Source organism: Triticum urartu, chromosome 1A (assembly GCF_056163025.1).
Source record: "Triticum urartu cultivar PI428250 chromosome 1A, HENAU_Tu73, whole genome shotgun sequence".
NCBI classification, from domain to species: domain Eukaryota; kingdom Viridiplantae; phylum Streptophyta; class Magnoliopsida; order Poales; family Poaceae; genus Triticum; species Triticum urartu.
This window is the reverse complement of record NC_141873.1, coordinates 32,124,870-32,143,800: the sequence shown is the minus strand read 5'-3', so window position 1 is coordinate 32,143,800 and position 18,931 is coordinate 32,124,870. Positions and strand designations below refer to the sequence as shown.

General features: G+C 52.6%; 1 pseudogene; it reads left to right on the top strand.

Moving 5' to 3' along the window:
* The window catches only part of LOC125529363 (uncharacterized), a 39,552-nt pseudogene extending 27,226 nt beyond the window's left edge, over positions 1-12,326 (top strand).
* The last annotated feature ends 6,605 nt before the right edge of the window (positions 12,327-18,931 follow it).

Genomic DNA, 18,931 nt, shown 5'->3' with positions numbered 1-18,931 from the left:
CCTCGCCTGGTTGGCCTTGTGCAAGGAGGGCCTGTTCCTCCTCGCGTTTCTTCTTGCGGTAGTCCCGGGCCCAGTGGCCTGCGAAGCCGCAGTAGTGACACTTGTCACGATCCGCGTCGCCGCCGCCGTTCTTCCCACCACCGGCGTCAGTGCCAGCAGGGGATTTGCCTTTTCCGCCGCGTCCACCGCCGCCGCCACGTCCGCGGCCACGCCCTCGTCCGCGCGCCTGTGCACCTGACGTGTTGCTGCCGCTTGTGCCGTTGTTCGCCGTACGCTTCTCGTACGCGCGCCAGTCCTCCAGGGTCATCAGAAGGCGACCGGCATCCTCGCCTCCGCCGTCTTGGTCAAGGCGTTCCTCCGCCACCTTGAGCCGTCCGGTCAGCCCCTCCACCGTCAGGGTGTCGAGGTCGACCAACATCTCGATGGAGAGTGCCACCTGAGCGTATTTGCGGGGCACAACTCGAAGGAACTTACGTACCACACGCGCGTCCCCGACGGGATCACCATGGATGGAGAGGTTGTTGATGAGCCCGGTGAGCCTCATCGCAAAGTCGTCGACGTTCTCGCCGGGCTTGAAACGGATATCCTCGAATTCTCGACGAAGGCCCTGGGCCTTGGCCTCGCGCACAGTGGCCGAGCCCATCCGCATGGTCTTGACGGCATCCCAGGCCTGCTTCGCCGTCTCCTTCGTGGAGAGGACCGCGAGCATCTCCTCTGGCACCGCCCGGAGGACGGCCTCCAGGGCGGTGTGGTCGTCGTGGTAGTCGGCGGTTCCAGTGGTGACGGCGTCCCACAGCCCGCGAGTCTGCAGGATGGCTCTCATCAGGAGAGACCAGCTGCCGTAGTTGCTCCGGGTCAGTGTTGGAAACACCGTTGGGAGGGCCACCTCCCGTCTCTGCACCACCGGCGCGGCGACCTCGCTCCCGCGCACGGTGCGACTATGCCTAGCCCTGGGAGACCGCGAGAGCGTGCGCCCACGCGTCGGCGACGGAGTTCGGGACCCGCCAGCGGAGTCCTTACGCGATCCCTCGCCGGAGCCCTTCCGGGGCTCCTTGCTTCCGGCCATGACCGCCGGATCGTACTAACGGCTCTGATGCCAATTGTAAGCACCGATCACACACACGCACTCGCAAGAATACTCAGAAGACCGTTTTGCGTTGCGAACACTAGCAACTTTTCTGCATTCCTTCTTCTCCTCTTATTCAGTTACAGAAAGGGAACGAGGCCACTAACGGCCCAAGAAAACAGCCACGCCGAGCCACTACGATCGCGCCATCCCACGATCCAGCTCATGCAGGGTGTGGACTACTTCTAAGCAAAACAAACTTTCTAACAAACTTATCTACTCAGCTGACTATGCAGCGTTTATTTTCTGCTAAGACTAAACTGACGAATACACAAGGTTTAAGTCCACAATCACTCCCTAAGCCTTGTGTGCTTCGTCGAGCTCCACCATCCCGATCTTCATGCGCTGCTCCTGAAGCTTGACTCGCCCAAGTGCCTTGGTGAGCACATCGGCAAGTTGATCTCCGGACCGAACGAACTCGATCTGGATCTTCCCGTTCTCCACGCACTCCCGGATAAAATGATACCTGATTTCAATGTGTTTGCTCCGGCCATGGTAAACAGGGTTCTTACTCAGTGAGATGGCCGACTTGTTGTCGATGTTGAGCACCGCCGCCTTCAGTTCTTCGTCCTTTATTTCTCCCAGCAGCCGTGCGAGCCATATACCTTGGCATGCCGCCGTGGTGGCGGCCATGTACTCCGACTCGCATGAGGAGAGGGCCACCACCCTCTGCTTCTGTGATTGCCAGCTGACCAGGTTGCTGCCAAGGAAGAAGGCGACGCCGGTGGTGCTCCTGCGGTTGTCCACATCGCCGCCCAGATCGCTGTCGCTGTAGCCGATCCAAGGCGCATCGTGGTCACCGCGCGTGTACCGCACTCCCCAGTGCAAAGTCTCGGCCACATAGCGCAGAACATGTTTCACTGCCGCCATGTGCTCCATCGTGGGCTCCTGCATGAACCGGGAGACGTACCCGACGGAGAAAGCAAGATCTGGCCTGGTGTGGACGAGGTAGCGGAGCATGCCCACGATGCTCCTGTAATCGGTGGCGTCCACTGGCTGTGCCGGGCTCACCCTGCTCAGCTTGAAGCGCGGCTCCATGGGCGTGTGACAGGGGTTGCAACCCGTCATGTCCGCCTTGTCGAGGATCTTGGCAGCGTACGCGGCCTGACCAAGGTCGATGCCGCCATTGTGCTGCCTCACCTCGATTCCAAGATAGCAGTGGAGCCGTCCCAGATCGCTCATGTCGAAGAGTGCCTGCATCTCCTTCTTGAAGCCATCGATCTCCTCCTCGTCTGAGCCAGTGATGATCAGATCATCGACGTAGACGCCAACGACCAAGCGCGAGGACGCCGTGCACCTGGCGTACACCGCGTGTTCAGACGGACACCGGCTGAACCCAAGCGAGCCCAGACTCGCGTCCAGCTTGGCGTTCCATGCCCGCGGGGCTGCTTTAGCCCGTACAGGGCCTTTCTGAGCTTGAGTACCTTCGAGTCTTCGCCGGTAGCCGTGAACCCTGGTGGCTGCACCACGTAGACCTCCTCTTCTAGCTCGCCGTTGAGGAAGGCGGACTTTACGTCCATGTGGTGCACAGTCCAGCTCGCGCGCGCGGCCAGAGCGAGCAGGAGGCGGACGGACTCGAGCCTGGCCACCGGCGCGAACACCTCGTCGTAGTCGACGCCGTGCTTCTGAACATATCCCTTCGCCACCAACCTCGCCTTGTGCTTCACTACCGCGCCATGAGCATCTTTCTTGGTCTTGTATACCCATTTGAGACCGATCGGACGGTGACCAGCGGGCAGGTCCACGAGCTCCCAGGTCTGGTTGGCTTCAATGGAGTTCATCTCCTCCATCATCGCGTGCTGCCAGCACGTCTCACCTTTTGCCTCCTCAAAGGAGCCGGGCTCCTCGCCCAGCGCGAAGTGCAGCTCGTCGACGAGTTCGTCGTCGTTGATCTCGCCGTCAGTGTCGTCGAACTCCTCCAGCCCTGGAGGAGGCGCGTTCCGAGCCGCCTTCGCAGGCGTGTCCATGTAGCGAGGGTTGGGGAGGAAGATGCCGTCCTTGCCGCGCGTCCTCATCGGGTGCACCGGCGCGAGGTTGCCGGTCGTGCGCGCAGGAGCCGGGGGCACCGTGGGCGCGGTAGTGGTCGCCGCTGGGGTGTCGTCGTCGCCCCTGGCCGATGCTGATGTCGTGGATGGCGTGCTTGACGGGGACGCGGACTGAGCGGGTGATCGCGGGGCGCCAGGCGACGAGGGGGAGCGTGCCATAGATGCCGGACCGCCGGTGAGAATTGACATGGGCTCAATTGTAAAGCTCATACCTGCCCAGTCCGTGTTACTCTTCTCCCAGTCCCATGCTCGCGTCTCGTCAAAGACGACATCACGAGAGACATGGACTCGCTTGCCCACCGGGTCGTAGAGCCGGTACGCCTTGCTCCCTGGCTCGTACCCGATCATCACCATGGCTCTGCTCCGGTCCTCAAGCTTGGAGAGGTGTGGGCGCGTGTTCTTGACATGCGCCACACTTCCGAACACGCGCAAGAAGTCGACGGAGGGCTTCCTGCCATGCCAGGCCTCGAACGGCGTCTTGCCTGGTACGCTTCTGGAGTATGCCCTATTGAGCACGAACGCGGCCGTGGACACGGCCTCGCCCCAAAATTGTGGCGGCACTCCCATCGCCTTGAGCATGCACCGAGCCGTCCCGACGACGGTTTGGTTGCGCCTCTCCACCACGCCATTCTGTTGGGGAGAGTATGGCGCGGTGAGGTGCCTCTGGACCCCAAGGTCAGCGAGATATGCGCTGAACTCGCCGAGTTGAACTCCCCGCCTCGGTCAGGGCGGAAAGTGCGCAGCTTCCGCCCCGTCTCGCGCTCTGCGTGTGCCTGGAAGCGCTGGATCGCCTCGGCTGCCTCGTCCTTGCTCCGGAGCAGGTACAACCACATGAACCTGCTGTTATCATCCACAAGCAACAGGAAGTAACGCTTGCCGCCCGGAGTGGGCGGCGAGATAGGCCCGCAAAGATCACCATGCACAAGTTCAAGCGGCTCGGTGGCACGGTAGTTAGCCTGCTGAGGGAAAGGCGCTCGCCGTTGCTTGCCCACTAGGCAGGCGTCGCAAACCTGCTCGGAGTGGTGGAAGAGAGGCATGCCCTTCACCATGTTCTGACGTGCCAGCCGCTCGAGGCCGTCGAAGTGTTGGTGCCCGAAGCGCGCGTGCCAGCACCACGCCTCGTCCCCGGAGTGCGCAGCAAGGCAAACGGGGTTGGTGAGCTGTAGACGGGCGATGTAGAGCCTGTTGCGGGTGCGCGGCACTCTTGCCAGGATGCGGTGCTGGCGATCGCGCACTGTCATGACGCCGGCTTCGACGTGCGTAGGACAGCCGTTCTCGTCAAGCTGCCCGATGGACACGATGTTGCTCTTCAGCCGCGGGATCCAGTACACGTTGGTGAGTGCACGGTGCCCGTCGTCAGTTGCGGCGAACAGGACGGTGCCCTGCCCGTGGATTGACATGAGCGAGCCGTCCCCAAACCTGACCGAGCCACGAATGCCCTTGTCCAGCTCGGCGAACGCTGCCTCGTCGCCGGTCATGTGGTTCGACGCACCTGTGTCGAGGTACTAGGCCGCGTCCTGATCTCCGGGAGCGCGGCGCAGTTCCACGCGGGCGCGCGATTCGTTGAGGAAGACGACCTCCTCCCTCGCTCCAGCACGCGGCGTGACGGCCGCGGCTGTCAGGGAGGCCTCCTCGATCATCAGTAGACCCGGATCGTCGTCCTCGCCTGGTTGGCCTTGTGCAAGGAGGGCCTGTTCCTCCTCGCGTTTCTTCTTGCGGTAGTCCCGGGCCCAGTGGCCTGCGAAGCCGCAGTAGTGACACTTGTCACGATCCGCGTCGCCGCCGCCGTTCTTCCCACCACCGGCGTCAGTGCCAGCAGGGGATTTGCCTTTTCCGCCGCGTCCACCGCCGCCGCCACGTCCGCGGCCACGCCCTCGTCCGTGCGCCTGTGCACCTGACGTGTTGCTGCCGCTTGTGCCGTTGTTCGCCGTACGCTTCTCGTACGCGCGCCAGTCCTCCAGGGTCATCAGAAGGCGACCGGCATCCTCGCCTCCGCCGTCTTGGTCAAGGCGTTCCTCCGCCACCTTGAGCCGTCCGGTCAGCCCCTCCACCGTCAGGGTGTCGAGGTCGACCAACGTCTCGATGGAGAGTGCCACCTGAGCGTATTTGCGGGGCACAACTCGAAGGAACTTACGTACCACACGCGCGTCCCCGACGGGATCACCATGGATGGAGAGGTTGTTGATGAGCCCGGTGAGCCTCATCGCAAAGTCGTCGACGTTCTCGCCGGGCTTGAAACGGATATCCTCGAATTCTCGACGAAGGCCCTGGGCCTTGGCCTCGCGCACAGTGGCCGAGCCCATCCGCATGGTCTTGACGGCATCCCAGGCCTGCTTCGCCGTCTCCTTCGTGGAGAGGACCGCGAGCATCTCCTCTGGCACCGCCCGGAGGACGGCCTCCAGGGCGGTGTGGTCGTCGTGGTAGTCGGCGGTTCCAGTGGTGACGGCGTCCCACAGCCCGCGAGTCTGCAGGATGGCTCTCATCAGGAGAGACCAGCTGCCGTAGTTGCTCCGGGTCAGTGTTGGAAACACCGTTGGGAGGGCCACCTCCCGTCTCTGCACCACCGGCGCGGCGACCTCGCTCCCGCGCACGGTGCGACTATGCCTAGCCCTGGGAGACCGCGAGAGCGTGCGCCCACGCGTCGGCGACGGAGTTCGGGACCCGCCAGCGGAGTCCTTACGCGATCCCTCGCCGGAGCCCTTCCGGGGCTCCTTGCTTCCGGCCATGACCGCCGGATCGTACTAACGGCTCTGATGCCAATTGTAAGCACCGATCACACACACGCACTCGCAAGAATACTCAGAAGACCGTTTTGCGTTGCGAACACTAGCAACTTTTCTGCATTCCTTCTTCTCCTCTTATTCAGTTACAGAAAGGGAACGAGGCCACTAACGGCCCGAGAAAACAGCCACGCCGAGCCACTACGATCGCGCCATCCCACGATCCAGCTCATGCAGGGTGTGGACTACTTCTAAGCAAAACAAACTTTCTAACAAACTTATCTACTCAGCTGACTATGCAGCGTTTATTTTCTGCTAAGACTAAACTGACGAATACACAAGGTTTAAGTCCACAATCACTCCCTAAGCCTTGTGTGCTTCGTCGAGCTCCACCATCCCGATCTTCATGCGCTGCTCCTGAAGCTTGACTCGCCCAAGTGCCTTGGTGAGCACATCGGCAAGTTGATCTCCGGACCGAACGAACTCGATCTGGATCTTCCCGTTCTCCACGCACTCCCGGATAAAATGATACCTAATTTCAATGTGTTTGCTCCGGCCATGGTAAACAGGGTTCTTACTCAGTGAGATGGCCGACTTGTTGTCGATGTTGAGCACCGCCGCCTTCAGTTCTTCGTCCTTTATTTCTCCCAGCAGCCGTGCGAGCCATATACCTTGGCATGCCGCCGTGGTGGCGGCCATGTACTCCGACTCGCATGAGGAGAGGGCCACCACCCTCTGCTTCTGTGATTGCCAGCTGACCAGGTTGCTGCCAAGGAAGAAGGCGACGCCGGTGGTGCTCCTGCGGTTGTCCACATCGCCGCCCAGATCGCTGTCGCTGTAGCCGATCAAAGGCGCATCGTGGTCACCGCGCGTGTACCGCACTCCCCAGTGCAAAGTCTCGGCCACATAGCGCAGAACATGTTTCACTGCCGCCATGTGCTCCATCGTGGGCTCCTGCATGAACCGGGAGACGTACCCGACGGAGAAAGCAAGATCTGGCCTGGTGTGGACGAGGTAGCGGAGCATGCCCACGATGCTCCTGTAATCGGTGGCGTCCACTGGCTGTGCCGGGCTCACCCTGCTCAGCTTGAAGCGCGGCTCCATGGGCGTGTGACAGGGGTTGCAACCCGTCATGTCCGCCTTGTCGAGGATCTTGGCAGCGTACGCGGCCTGACCAAGGTCGATGCCGCCATTGTGCTGCCTCACCTCGATTCCAAGATAGCAGTGGAGCCGTCCCAGATCGCTCATGTCGAAGAGTGCCTGCATCTCCTTCTTGAAGCCATCGATCTCCTCCTCGTCTGAGCCAGTGATGATCAGATCATCGACGTAGACGCCAACGACCAAGCGCGAGGACGCCGTGCACCTGGCGTACACCGCGTGTTCAGACGGACACCGGCTGAACCCAAGCGAGCCCAGACTCGCGTCCAGCTTGGCGTTCCATGCCCGCGGGGCTGCTTTAGCCCGTACAGGGCCTTTCTGAGCTTGAGTACCTTCGAGTCTTCGCCGGTAGCCGTGAACCCTGGTGGCTGCACCACGTAGACCTCCTCTTCTAGCTCGCCGTTGAGGAAGGCGGACTTTACGTCCATGTGGTGCACAGTCCAGCTCGCGCGCGCGGCCAGAGCGAGCAGGAGGCGGACGGACTCGAGCCTGGCCACCGGCGCGAACACCTCGTCGTAGTCGACGCCGTGCTTCTGAACATATCCCTTCGCCACCAACCTCGCCTTGTGCTTCACTACCGCGCCATGAGCATCTTTCTTGGTCTTGTATACCCATTTGAGACCGATCGGACGGTGACCAGCGGGCAGGTCCACGAGCTCCCAGGTCTGGTTGGCTTCAATGGAGTTCATCTCCTCCATCATCGCGTGCTGCCAGCACGTCTCACCTTTTGCCTCCTCAAAGGAGCCGGGCTCCTCGCCCAGCGCGAAGTGCAGCTCGTCGACGAGTTCGTCGTCGTTGATCTCGCCGTCAGTGTCGTCGAACTCCTCCAGCCCTGGAGGAGGCGCGTTCCGAGCCGCCTTCGCAGGCGTGTCCATGTAGCGAGGGTTGGGGAGGAAGATGCCGTCCTTGCCGCGCGTCCTCATCGGGTGCACCGGCGCGAGGTTGCCGGTCGTGCGCGCAGGAGCCGGGGGCACCGTGGGCGCGGTAGTGGTCGCCGCTGGGGTGTCGTCGTCGCCCCTGGCCGATGCTGATGTCGTGGATGGCGTGCTTGACGGGGACGCGGACTGAGCGGGTGATCGCGGGGCGCCAGGCGACGAGGGGGAGCGTGCCATAGATGCCGGACCGCCGGTGAGAATTGACATGGGCTCAATTGTAAAGCTCATACCTGCCCAGTCCGTGTTACTCTTCTCCCAGTCCCATGCTCGCGTCTCGTCAAAGACGACATCACGAGAGACATGGACTCGCTTGCCCACCGGGTCGTAGAGCCGGTACGCCTTGCTCCCTGGCTCGTACCCGATCATCACCATGGCTCTGCTCCGGTCCTCAAGCTTGGAGAGGTGTGGGCGCGTGTTCTTGACATGCGCCACACTTCCGAACACGCGCAAGAAGTCGACGGAGGGCTTCCTGCCATGCCAGGCCTCGAACGGCGTCTTGCCTGGTACGCTTCTGGAGTATGCCCTATTGAGCACGAACGCGGCCGTGGACACGGCCTCGCCCCAAAATTGTGGCGGCACTCCCATCGCCTTGAGCATGCACCGAGCCGTCCCGACGACGGTTTGGTTGCGCCTCTCCACCACGCCATTCTGTTGGGGAGAGTATGGCGCGGTGAGGTGCCTCTGGACCCCAAGGTCAGCGAGATATGCGCTGAACTCGCCGGAGTTGAACTCCCCGCCTCGGTCAGGGCGGAAAGTGCGCAGCTTCCGCCCCGTCTCGCGCTCTGCGTGTGCCTGGAAGCGCTGGATCGCCTCGGCTGCCTCGTCCTTGCTCCGGAGCAGGTACAACCACATGAACCTGCTGTTATCATCCACAAGCAACAGGAAGTAACGCTTGCCGCCCGGAGTGGGCGGCGAGATAGGCCCGCAAAGATCACCATGCACAAGTTCAAGCGGCTCGGTGGCACGGTAGTTAGCCTGCTGAGGGAAAGGCGCTCGCCGTTGCTTGCCCACTAGGCAGGCGTCGCAAACCTGCTCGGAGTGGTGGAAGAGAGGCATGCCCTTCACCATGTTCTGACGTGCCAGCCGCTCGAGGCCGTCGAAGTGTTGGTGCCCGAAGCGCGCGTGCCAGCACCACGCCTCGTCCCCGGAGTGCGCAGCAAGGCAAACGGGGTTGGTGAGCTGTAGACGGGCGATGTAGAGCCTGTTGCGGGTGCGCGGCACTCTTGCCAGGATGCGGTGCTGGCGATCGCGCACTGTCATGACGCCGGCTTCGACGTGCGTAGGACAGCCGTTCTCGTCAAGCTGCCCGATGGACACGATGTTGCTCTTCAGCCGCGGGATCCAGTACACGTTGGTGAGTGCACGGTGCCCGTCGTCAGTTGCGGCGAACAGGACGGTGCCCTGCCCGTGGATTGACATGAGCGAGCCGTCCCCAAACCTGACCGAGCCACGAATGCCCTTGTCCAGCTCGGCGAACGCTGCCTCGTCGCCGGTCATGTGGTTCGACGCACCTGTGTCGAGGTACTAGGCCGCGTCCTGATCTCCGGGAGCGCGGCGCAGTTCCACGCGGGCGCGCGATTCGTTGAGGAAGACGACCTCCTCCCTCGCTCCAGCACGCGGCGTGACGGCCGCGGCTGTCAGGGAGGCCTCCTCGATCATCAGTAGACCCGGATCGTCGTCCTCGCCTGGTTGGCCTTGTGCAAGGAGGGCCTGTTCCTCCTCGCGTTTCTTCTTGCGGTAGTCCCGGGCCCAGTGGCCTGCGAAGCCGCAGTAGTGACACTTGTCACGATCCGCGTCGCCGCCGCCGTTCTTCCCACCACCGGCGTCAGTGCCAGCAGGGGATTTGCCTTTTCCGCCGCGTCCACCGCCGCCGCCACGTCCGCGGCCACGCCCTCGTCCGCGCGCCTGTGCACCTGACGTGTTGCTGCCGCTTGTGCCGTTGTTCGCCGTACGCTTCTCGTACGCGCGCCAGTCCTCCAGGGTCATCAGAAGGCGACCGGCATCCTCGCCTCCGCCGTCTTGGTCAAGGCGTTCCTCCGCCACCTTGAGCCGTCCGGTCAGCCCCTCCACCGTCAGGGTGTCGAGGTCGACCAACGTCTCGATGGAGAGTGCCACCTGAGCGTATTTGCGGGGCACAACTCGAAGGAACTTACGTACCACACGCGCGTCCCCGACGGGATCACCATGGATGGAGAGGTTGTTGATGAGCCCGGTGAGCCTCATCGCAAAGTCGTCGACGTTCTCGCCGGGCTTGAAACGGATATCCTCGAATTCTCGACGAAGGCCCTGGGCCTTGGCCTCGCGCACAGTGGCCGAGCCCATCCGCATGGTCTTGACGGCATCCCAGGCCTGCTTCGCCGTCTCCTTCGTGGAGAGGACCGCGAGCATCTCCTCTGGCACCGCCCGGAGGACGGCCTCCAGGGCGGTGTGGTCGTCGTGGTAGTCGGCGGTTCCAGTGGTGACGGCGTCCCACAGCCCGCGAGTCTGCAGGATGGCTCTCATCAGGAGAGACCAGCTGCCGTAGTTGCTCCGGGTCAGTGTTGGAAACACCGTTGGGAGGGCCACCTCCCGTCTCTGCACCACCGGCGCGGCGACCTCGCTCCCGCGCACGGTGCGACTATGCCTAGCCCTGGGAGACCGCGAGAGCGTGCGCCCACGCGTCGGCGACGGAGTTCGGGACCCGCCAGCGGAGTCCTTACGCGATCCCTCGCCGGAGCCCTTCCGGGGCTCCTTGCTTCCGGCCATGACCGCCGGATCGTACTAACGGCTCTGATGCCAATTGTAAGCACCGATCACACACACGCACTCGCAAGAATACTCAGAAGACCGTTTTGCGTTGCGAACACTAGCAACTTTTCTGCATTCCTTCTTCTCCTCTTATTCAGTTACAGAAAGGGAACGAGGCCACTAACGGCCCGAGAAAACAGCCACGCCGAGCCACTACGATCGCGCCATCCCACGATCCAGCTCGTGCGGGGTGTGGACTACTTCTAAGCAAAAAAAACTTTCTAACAAACTTATCTACTCAGCTGACTATGCGGCGTTTATTTTCTGCTATGACTAAACTGACGAATACACAAGGTTTAAGTCCACATGATTTGGTTGGTTTATCATTAACATTAGTTCACACCTTGGCAATGGATAAATATTGACCATTTATCAACTGACTCACCTGTTGAAAGATAAGTCACTACTCACTACTAATGTGCGCATCTCATAGCAATATGGGGATGGGGTTTTAGCTACACAGTGTAGACTTAATTAAGTTTCACGCCAAAGCTAGGGGTAACAAAAATCGTGATAATTGTGTGAAAAAAAAGAGAATGAATACACATTCATCTTGGTCTTCCATTTCACTGGGAGGAATTTCAGGTCGGAGTTGCTCTTTTTGTCACAGCTTCATTTTTTGTTTCATGTACTTATGAAACAAATGACACACCGCTGGGTCTAAACTGTGCAGCATTTCCAACAGCTATTTTGCACTGTTTTGTCTGTTGCAGGCACTGAAGATGGATAACTTCGATCCTAAGTTGTTATCAAAGAGGAGCCTCTGCTGGCTTCGCATGGGTGACAAAGGGATTATGATGATGCAACTGAATGCAAGATAATTTGCCCAAAGTGGGCAAAGGCGCACTATCGGCAAGGAGCAGCTCTAATGTTCATGAAGGTGCACTGGGAGATGGAGTTCAAACTGACAATTTCATTGCATCTGTTGTATCTGTTATCTGATTCTGATGTGCGTGTGCCTTAGGCATATGGCGGAGCTTATGAAGCACTCTTGCGAGCTTTAGAGTTGGACCCAGAAAACAAAGACATTGAGAAATTATTCTGGTAATGGATTCACCTTTCATCTTGTTCTTTCTTGAGTAATTCTAGGTGTTGCCTAGAATTTTAGCCCTCTTTTAAAATAAATTAGAATTCAATCCTTCTTTTAAAATGTTGTATTGAACTGATTCATGCAGGAAGGTGATGGAACTGAAGTGACCATGCCGTGCATGCCCACTGCAGAGAGATGTCATGCAGAATCTCAAGCACTTTTTTATTTTGCATTCTCAGACTAAAGCGCTAAACTTCGAATTATGGTGCCTTCTATTTTCATGTAATCCATGGACAGTAGCAGCAGCAGCAGCTTACAGCAAAACATGTTACTGGCTAGTGGCTACTTATTTTGAGTTTAGTGAAACTCACATCCTGTTCTGTATGGAAGCGTGGCAGCAGTGGATGGTGAATTGAATTGGTTTTGCTGGAGTGAAATGTTTAGCTGAAGATCATGATACTGTGCATTGCTGATTCCTGCATGTACTTGCGAAAGAGTGGGTTTTTATGGGGATAAATGAGATAAGCTGCCACCATGAATCGCAAATTGTTGATACTTTACTTTTGAAAAATCAGTGACACTGTTTATGCTCCTTTTTTTTGCAGGGACACTGTTCATGTTCCTTGTTGCTGTTAGCTCTATACTTTTCTTAACTGGTTGTGCGTGTGTGTGTACGCGCGCGCGCATGCGTGCCTCTCTTCAAGTCCCAATTTTACATCCAGCAGTATATATGATTCGTTTTAGCCTATGAATACTTGATTTTGCATCATCTATACATTCATTCTAGCAAAATCTTCACACCCTCATGAAAATTCTGTTGTTTTGCTTCATTTTTGGTAACACCATTCCATCCATAGATGACTCTTACGCTGATTCGGTTCATTTGTGGCAAGATAATTTCTCGGTCGAGTTTTTCTTGGTAGGGGTTTCTTTTGTTTCTATATAAGCTTGATGTTGTTTTTTATCCTTAGATCACCATGCTCCACTATTCCTTGCTAATGCTTGTGAGAATCATGTTTTTTATGTTCCAAGGTAGAAGGTGAGGGGATGAATTAAGCATATGCTAGCTTTATATGTCGGCAGGCCCAAATAGCAAATCTCACACTGTTTGTTTTTAGTCACCCGACAATTGTCTGACTGGCCTTCGCATCGCTGGATCAGGACGATGTGATCGAAGAAACCCCTACCTAGCAAAACTCCTTGATGAGGCCTAGGGATGCAAATTTGTGACCCTTAGGGCACACTCTGTCCCTCCTTCAACCAAATGAACCAAATTTTTAAAAGTGATGTGATTTCTAAAATTTTAGTTTATTTAGTTGAACTAAAGAGGGTCAGAGAATACCCTAAAGGACACCCATTTGCATTCTAATGAGGCACATAAACATTTTGGTAGGTCTCAGCAAGAAGGCAAGGGGCGACATGAGTCGTGCGTCCTCTGTGTCTATCCGATGTAGTTGCATCATAGTACTCCCTCTGTAAAGAAACATAAGAGCATTTAGATCACTAAAGTAGTGATTTATACGATCTTATATTTCTTTGAGGGAGTATCATACAAATACAAGCAGTCATGGTCAAAACCTCACCTATCCCATCTTGACAAGCCTAGATATTTACTGAATGCACCTTATGTTCAATCTCAGAACCAACGATCGATGGGTTGTTTTCTGCATGTCCTCCTTTGTCCCTGCATGGGAGGAACTACCTAGTTGTCTAGCTGGGTATGGGATACCGAATAGGAACTAAAATTTCCCCTGGCCTTGTACGTGCGCTTTGAGTCTTTGTCGGACTATGCCTTGATCATTCCTGTCTCGAGGTATGCAAATGATGCCCCCCTCCCCTTGCATTTGGCCGAATGCCTATCTAGAGGTAGAATTATAGTATTCTCACAATGTGACGTTGATAATACCTAAGTAGACAAGCGAAACACACAAGAGGGTTGTATAGAAAAGAAAAATATCGGCTCTCGACCATTATTGACGACCTTGATAAAATCACGGAGCCGCGGATGTTAGCTAACAAGAGATTGACCTTTAAGCCAGTCCAATGCACATAGGTCATGTCTCTTACACGAAGAGGAGTTCAAATGGTACCAACTGTCAAAAGCTCAATTCATCCTTGAAGGAGATACAAATGCTAATCCTCATAAAAAAATATGAGCTAAATATGAACCATGAGGATCGTGTTAGTTAGAATCGGCTAAAATCTGTTAGTGATAGCAAATCATATCTTTGGCATAGGATTTTTGGATGGCATGCATGTATATCTGCAAGTGCCCTTGTTTATAGCACTAGTGCAAAACCGGGCTATAGCACCGGTTTGCAAGGCCCTTTAGTGCCGGTTCGGTAACCGGCACTAAACCGTGGGGACTAAAGGCCCCCCCTTTAGTACCGGTTACGCACGAACCGGCGCTAAAGGGCAACCACGTGGCACGAGCCAGCTCCGGGGGCCCGTAGGACATTAGTACCGGTTGGTAACACCAACCGGTACTAAATGTTTGGGTGTGTTTTGGTTTTATTTTTTATTTTCAATTTAATTTAGTGATTGTTTTACATTATAATGAGTTGTTGAATCATTAGGTGAAAGTACCGCAAATTAGTTTGACTGGATACATGTAGATCCTAGCTAAGTCATCAAGTATATGCCATATCCATATTATATATACTTGATCACCTAATTAAGTGATCGAGGTAATATGGATATGGCATATACTTGATCACTTAGCTAGAATCCATCCAGTTGAAACTAATCTGCGGTTTCTTTCATAAATGATATAATAACTTATCATCATCATCATCATCATCATATTAATATAAAAACTCTTGCATCATATATATCATCACCAACAACAGTTTTCATAGGTAGCTAAAAATTATCATATAATAGTCATCTCATTACCACTACTTAATCATCATATAGTCATTACCGCTATCTAATCACCACCAACACTAGCTTAAAGAAGAAACATTCACTTGTACCAGAAGCAAAGATATCATTGAGTTCAACATGGTAATGATATTATAAGCGTTCACAACACCACAAAAGAAAATCACTCTTTGAGATTAAGTTCAGGCCGAAGAACACGGACATGAGAGGACAAGTACTAAGAGCATGAACTAGCTAATCACTCCTGCTGCTCTCTCTCAGGTAAAATAGCATAGAACATGTATAGCTTTCCTGATTCATCATATTGGAGCATGCAGATGAACCTGTCTCCTAATCGTGGGTTGCGCTTCTGATTGCTGCCCCTAGTACTTCTCTGCGATCGTTCACAATTTTGCTTCAGTCTTTTACTATTAAGCATTCCTCGCTATTAGAAAACCTGAATGCACTAAAGTGCATTGTAGGATATCTTGGCCGTAAGCTAACAATATTCATGGTACCTTTAGTCTCGATCCAATCAGGCACAACATTCATCAGGAGTCCCTGTTGAAGAACATCGTACAGTAACATACTTAGCAATGAAATTTAGCTTAAAAAAATAATGTATGCAAAAGATGCACTGAGGAGAAATAGTAGAAATCTTACCATCATTCCTAAATATATGTGATTGTAGTTCAGTACGAACACTATTGGTCGCACGTTTTGAGTACTAACATTTCTAAGTGCAGGAATTTTTTTTGTCTTGACAGCATCAAGATCCTCAAGCCATGAAACATAATGACTTGTCTCCTCGCAGTTTAGTTCAGCCCCGGGACAGTGGACGGTCCTGTCTACCAAGCCCTGGACATGTTTGCTTGATTGGAAATAAGCTATCAATATAAATTACTTGTCAACTATTTTTGAATAAACAATATCGAAGACATAAATATGGTTGAGAAACTCACATAATGGTAGAACTGAAGGCGTCTGCACATCGACTCAGATGTCTCTATTACCTTCAATATCATCTTCCGGACGAATATCAAAGGTGATAACCATATCAGGCTCAAATCCATAAGCCTTGCATAGTGCTTGCCAAGTTTTGCATTCAAAATAGGTGTATGCGTTTGCATTGTATAATTTGACGTTGAAGGTATAACCATGCTCGGTCTTCAAGTAAACTTTTTTACCTCCATAGTTTTGTTAGGACTGAAACCTATCTTATCCAAGACAAAAATTCTTGCATGGCAGGGGATACGCTAGTAGAATAGTGAAAAATTAAAATTAAAAGTTGAAGCAAATGAAGCATAAGTCATGCTTAATTATGAAAAAAGACTTGTCGTTCTGACTTACTGTATCCACTTCGAAGTTCTCATCCAGCTTGATGCTGAAGCGCCTATCATCAACTAGAAAATTTCTGCCGCACAAGCCACGCTGGTCTTCGTAGTATTCGCACATAATGAAATCGTGTTTGTCGTCAGACGACATTCCTATGTTCATAGGTGAAACATTAAACACTTATTAGTTCTATTAATTCAACTAATTCAATTAAGCACTTATGAAAAACATACCTAAATAAAGTAGCTCAACTAATTCAACTAATTCAACCAACTAGTTCAACTAGTTAATTCAACTAAACTAGTTCTATTAATTTTCTCACTAAAAATAAGGTAGCTAGTTCTATATAGTAAAATGTTAATTAGATGATCAAATCTCTATATAATAAAGTAGGTAGTTCTATATAGTAATATTTTTATTAGATCATCAAATCTCATATACCTAAATTTTCTTACTAAAAATAAACTAGTTCTATTAATTTGACTAATTCGACTAAGAATTTACTAAAAATATAAGGTAGCTAGTTCTATATAGTAAAATGTTAATTAGATGATCAAATCTCTATATAATAAAGTAGGTAGTTCTATATAGTAATATTTTGATTAGATCATCAAATCTCATACACCGAAATTTTCTTACTAAAAATAAACTATTTCTATTAATTCAACAAATTCAACTAAGAATTTACTAAAAATAAACTAGTTCTATTAATTTTCTTACTAAAATATATAAAGTAGCTATATATAGTAATATTTTAATTAGATCATCAAATCTCATATACCTAAATTTTCTTACTAAAAATAAACTAGTTATATTAATTGAACTAATTCAGCTAAGCATTTACAAAAAATAAACTAGTTATATTAATTCAACTAGTTCAAATAATTTCATATACCTAAATTTTCTTACTAAAAATAAACTAGTTCTATTAATTTTCTTACTAAAACTAAACTAGTTATATTAATTCAACTAGTTCAAATCTCATATATGTATATATACATCTGGGCTATTCTGTTACGCGTAACATAATATTATTCTATTACCCTTTTTGAACTGACTTGGTTCGCAGTTTGGACTGATGTGTTTTTTAACAAGAACTGATCTTCCTGCGTGCACGAGGACTGAAACAGGGGATGCAACGTGGAGCTTCCGGTCGTTCCCCGCCGCGATGCTGCGGGCCATTCGTTGCTAGAGGAGACGTGTAAGGGGTTTCGCACGTCCGCGCGCTCAGCTGGATGAGTTTTGCGATCTGTAGTCACCGAAGGTGACGGCGTGTGCATTTTTGGCGGCGGACATGATTTTGGGCGTCAGTGTTTACTGTGGTGTTCGTGGGCCTCAATTTACGTCGTGTTTGTCGTTTTTGATGTGAGAATTATCGGTATGTTATAGTTTTTTGAGATTTTTTTCATCTGTAATTTATGATTACAGGTTTTTGTGTTCTTGGTCGTTTTCCATGCCCGCCATGGAAATCTGTTCTTCTTTTTCTGTTGTTTTTACTTTCGAATTGGTATTGCAGGGAGAGATATAAGGACTGTATGAAAAGATTTGCATTGTCAATTTTGCTTTTTTGAGTTGTTTCTACCCCGGATTCCCATGTTGTTTTGTCGTTGGCGGAGGTTGTGTATGGCGGCTGACTTTAAGCTGTGATTTTGGGTAATCTGGTCAAACTGTGTAATTAAGTTACGTGTTTTTCAGTGTTGTTTTCAATTGATGCCCGTATGTGTAGTTGGACTGCTGCCGTGTCAAAGTTTTGTTACTGTGTGTTGACATGGGAGCCGCACCGATGGCTCTGCACTTTGATTATAAAGCCCGAGCCCTCTGTCAGTTTCATTCTACGAGCTGCAACCAAAGAAAAGGGAGATGGATCCTGAGCTGGGAGAAGTTACAGAGGAGGAGGGGGACGCCATAGATGTTAGGGCTGCAATAGCGGAGCAGAGGAGGAGGAGGCGCAGGCGCAGGCAGATGGCGCGACGTGCTGCCGAGCAGGAACTGGAGGCAGAGTTCAACAGACGACTTGCGCGTGAGGTGATGGATACTTGCAACTCCAATGAATTGGAGCTTCTTTTCCCAGAGGGCAGGGGAAGGAACCATATTCAGATCATTAGTTGGGCTAGGGCGAGAGCAGCCACGGCTCCACATCCATCCACCAGGGCAAAATGGCGTCGTTTCTTTGATCGTTATGACTGAAGTAGTGAATATTTTGTTTTTAAGATTTTTGTGTGAGGGAGCAGATGTTCGAATGACTAAATGAATTCAACTTTGTTTTTTGTCTCTGAATGTGTTGTTTTGTCTGCATATGTTCGACATGTGCACCTTTGAACTGCTTGGTTTTCTGAAGTTGAACTGATCTGCGGTCAAATGTTGGATGGCTTGTGTAATAACTATTTCCTACCAGCTGGCTGCCCATCTGCCTATTTATTATTTTTATAATCTGCGAGTGTCCCTGACTATAAACGTTATCCATCTATGTGTGGTGTGTGGCCAAGTCTTCCCCCTCCCTTTTATTCATTCTTTCAGAATCAGATCTAGGTTCCTCTCTCTTCTCTTCGTTGCCTTTTTCTCTGTTCCTGTGTGTTCGATGGAGGATTGTTCATGCGGATGCCTGGTAAAGATGGCGCCATAGCTGACGGCTGTGTGTACGAGTCTGGTTTGGAGCTCACTCAGGCTCAGCGGCGTGGGCAACTTTCTTGTTTGCTGTACGGCAACCATGGGTTTCGTACACCCTATGTTTGTCGCCTGACGGATGGTGACTTGAAGGAATCATGGGTATGTGTTTCTATTCGTTTTGTTTTCTACTTTCTTGTTGGTTTCTGTTCGAAACCCATGGACTGGATCTGCAGTTTTGTCTTATGAATAGCTTGTCTATATTTTTTTAATTTGGTTTTGTTGGATTTTTAACAGTAGGGATTTCTGTGTGTATTTGTTCATTACTT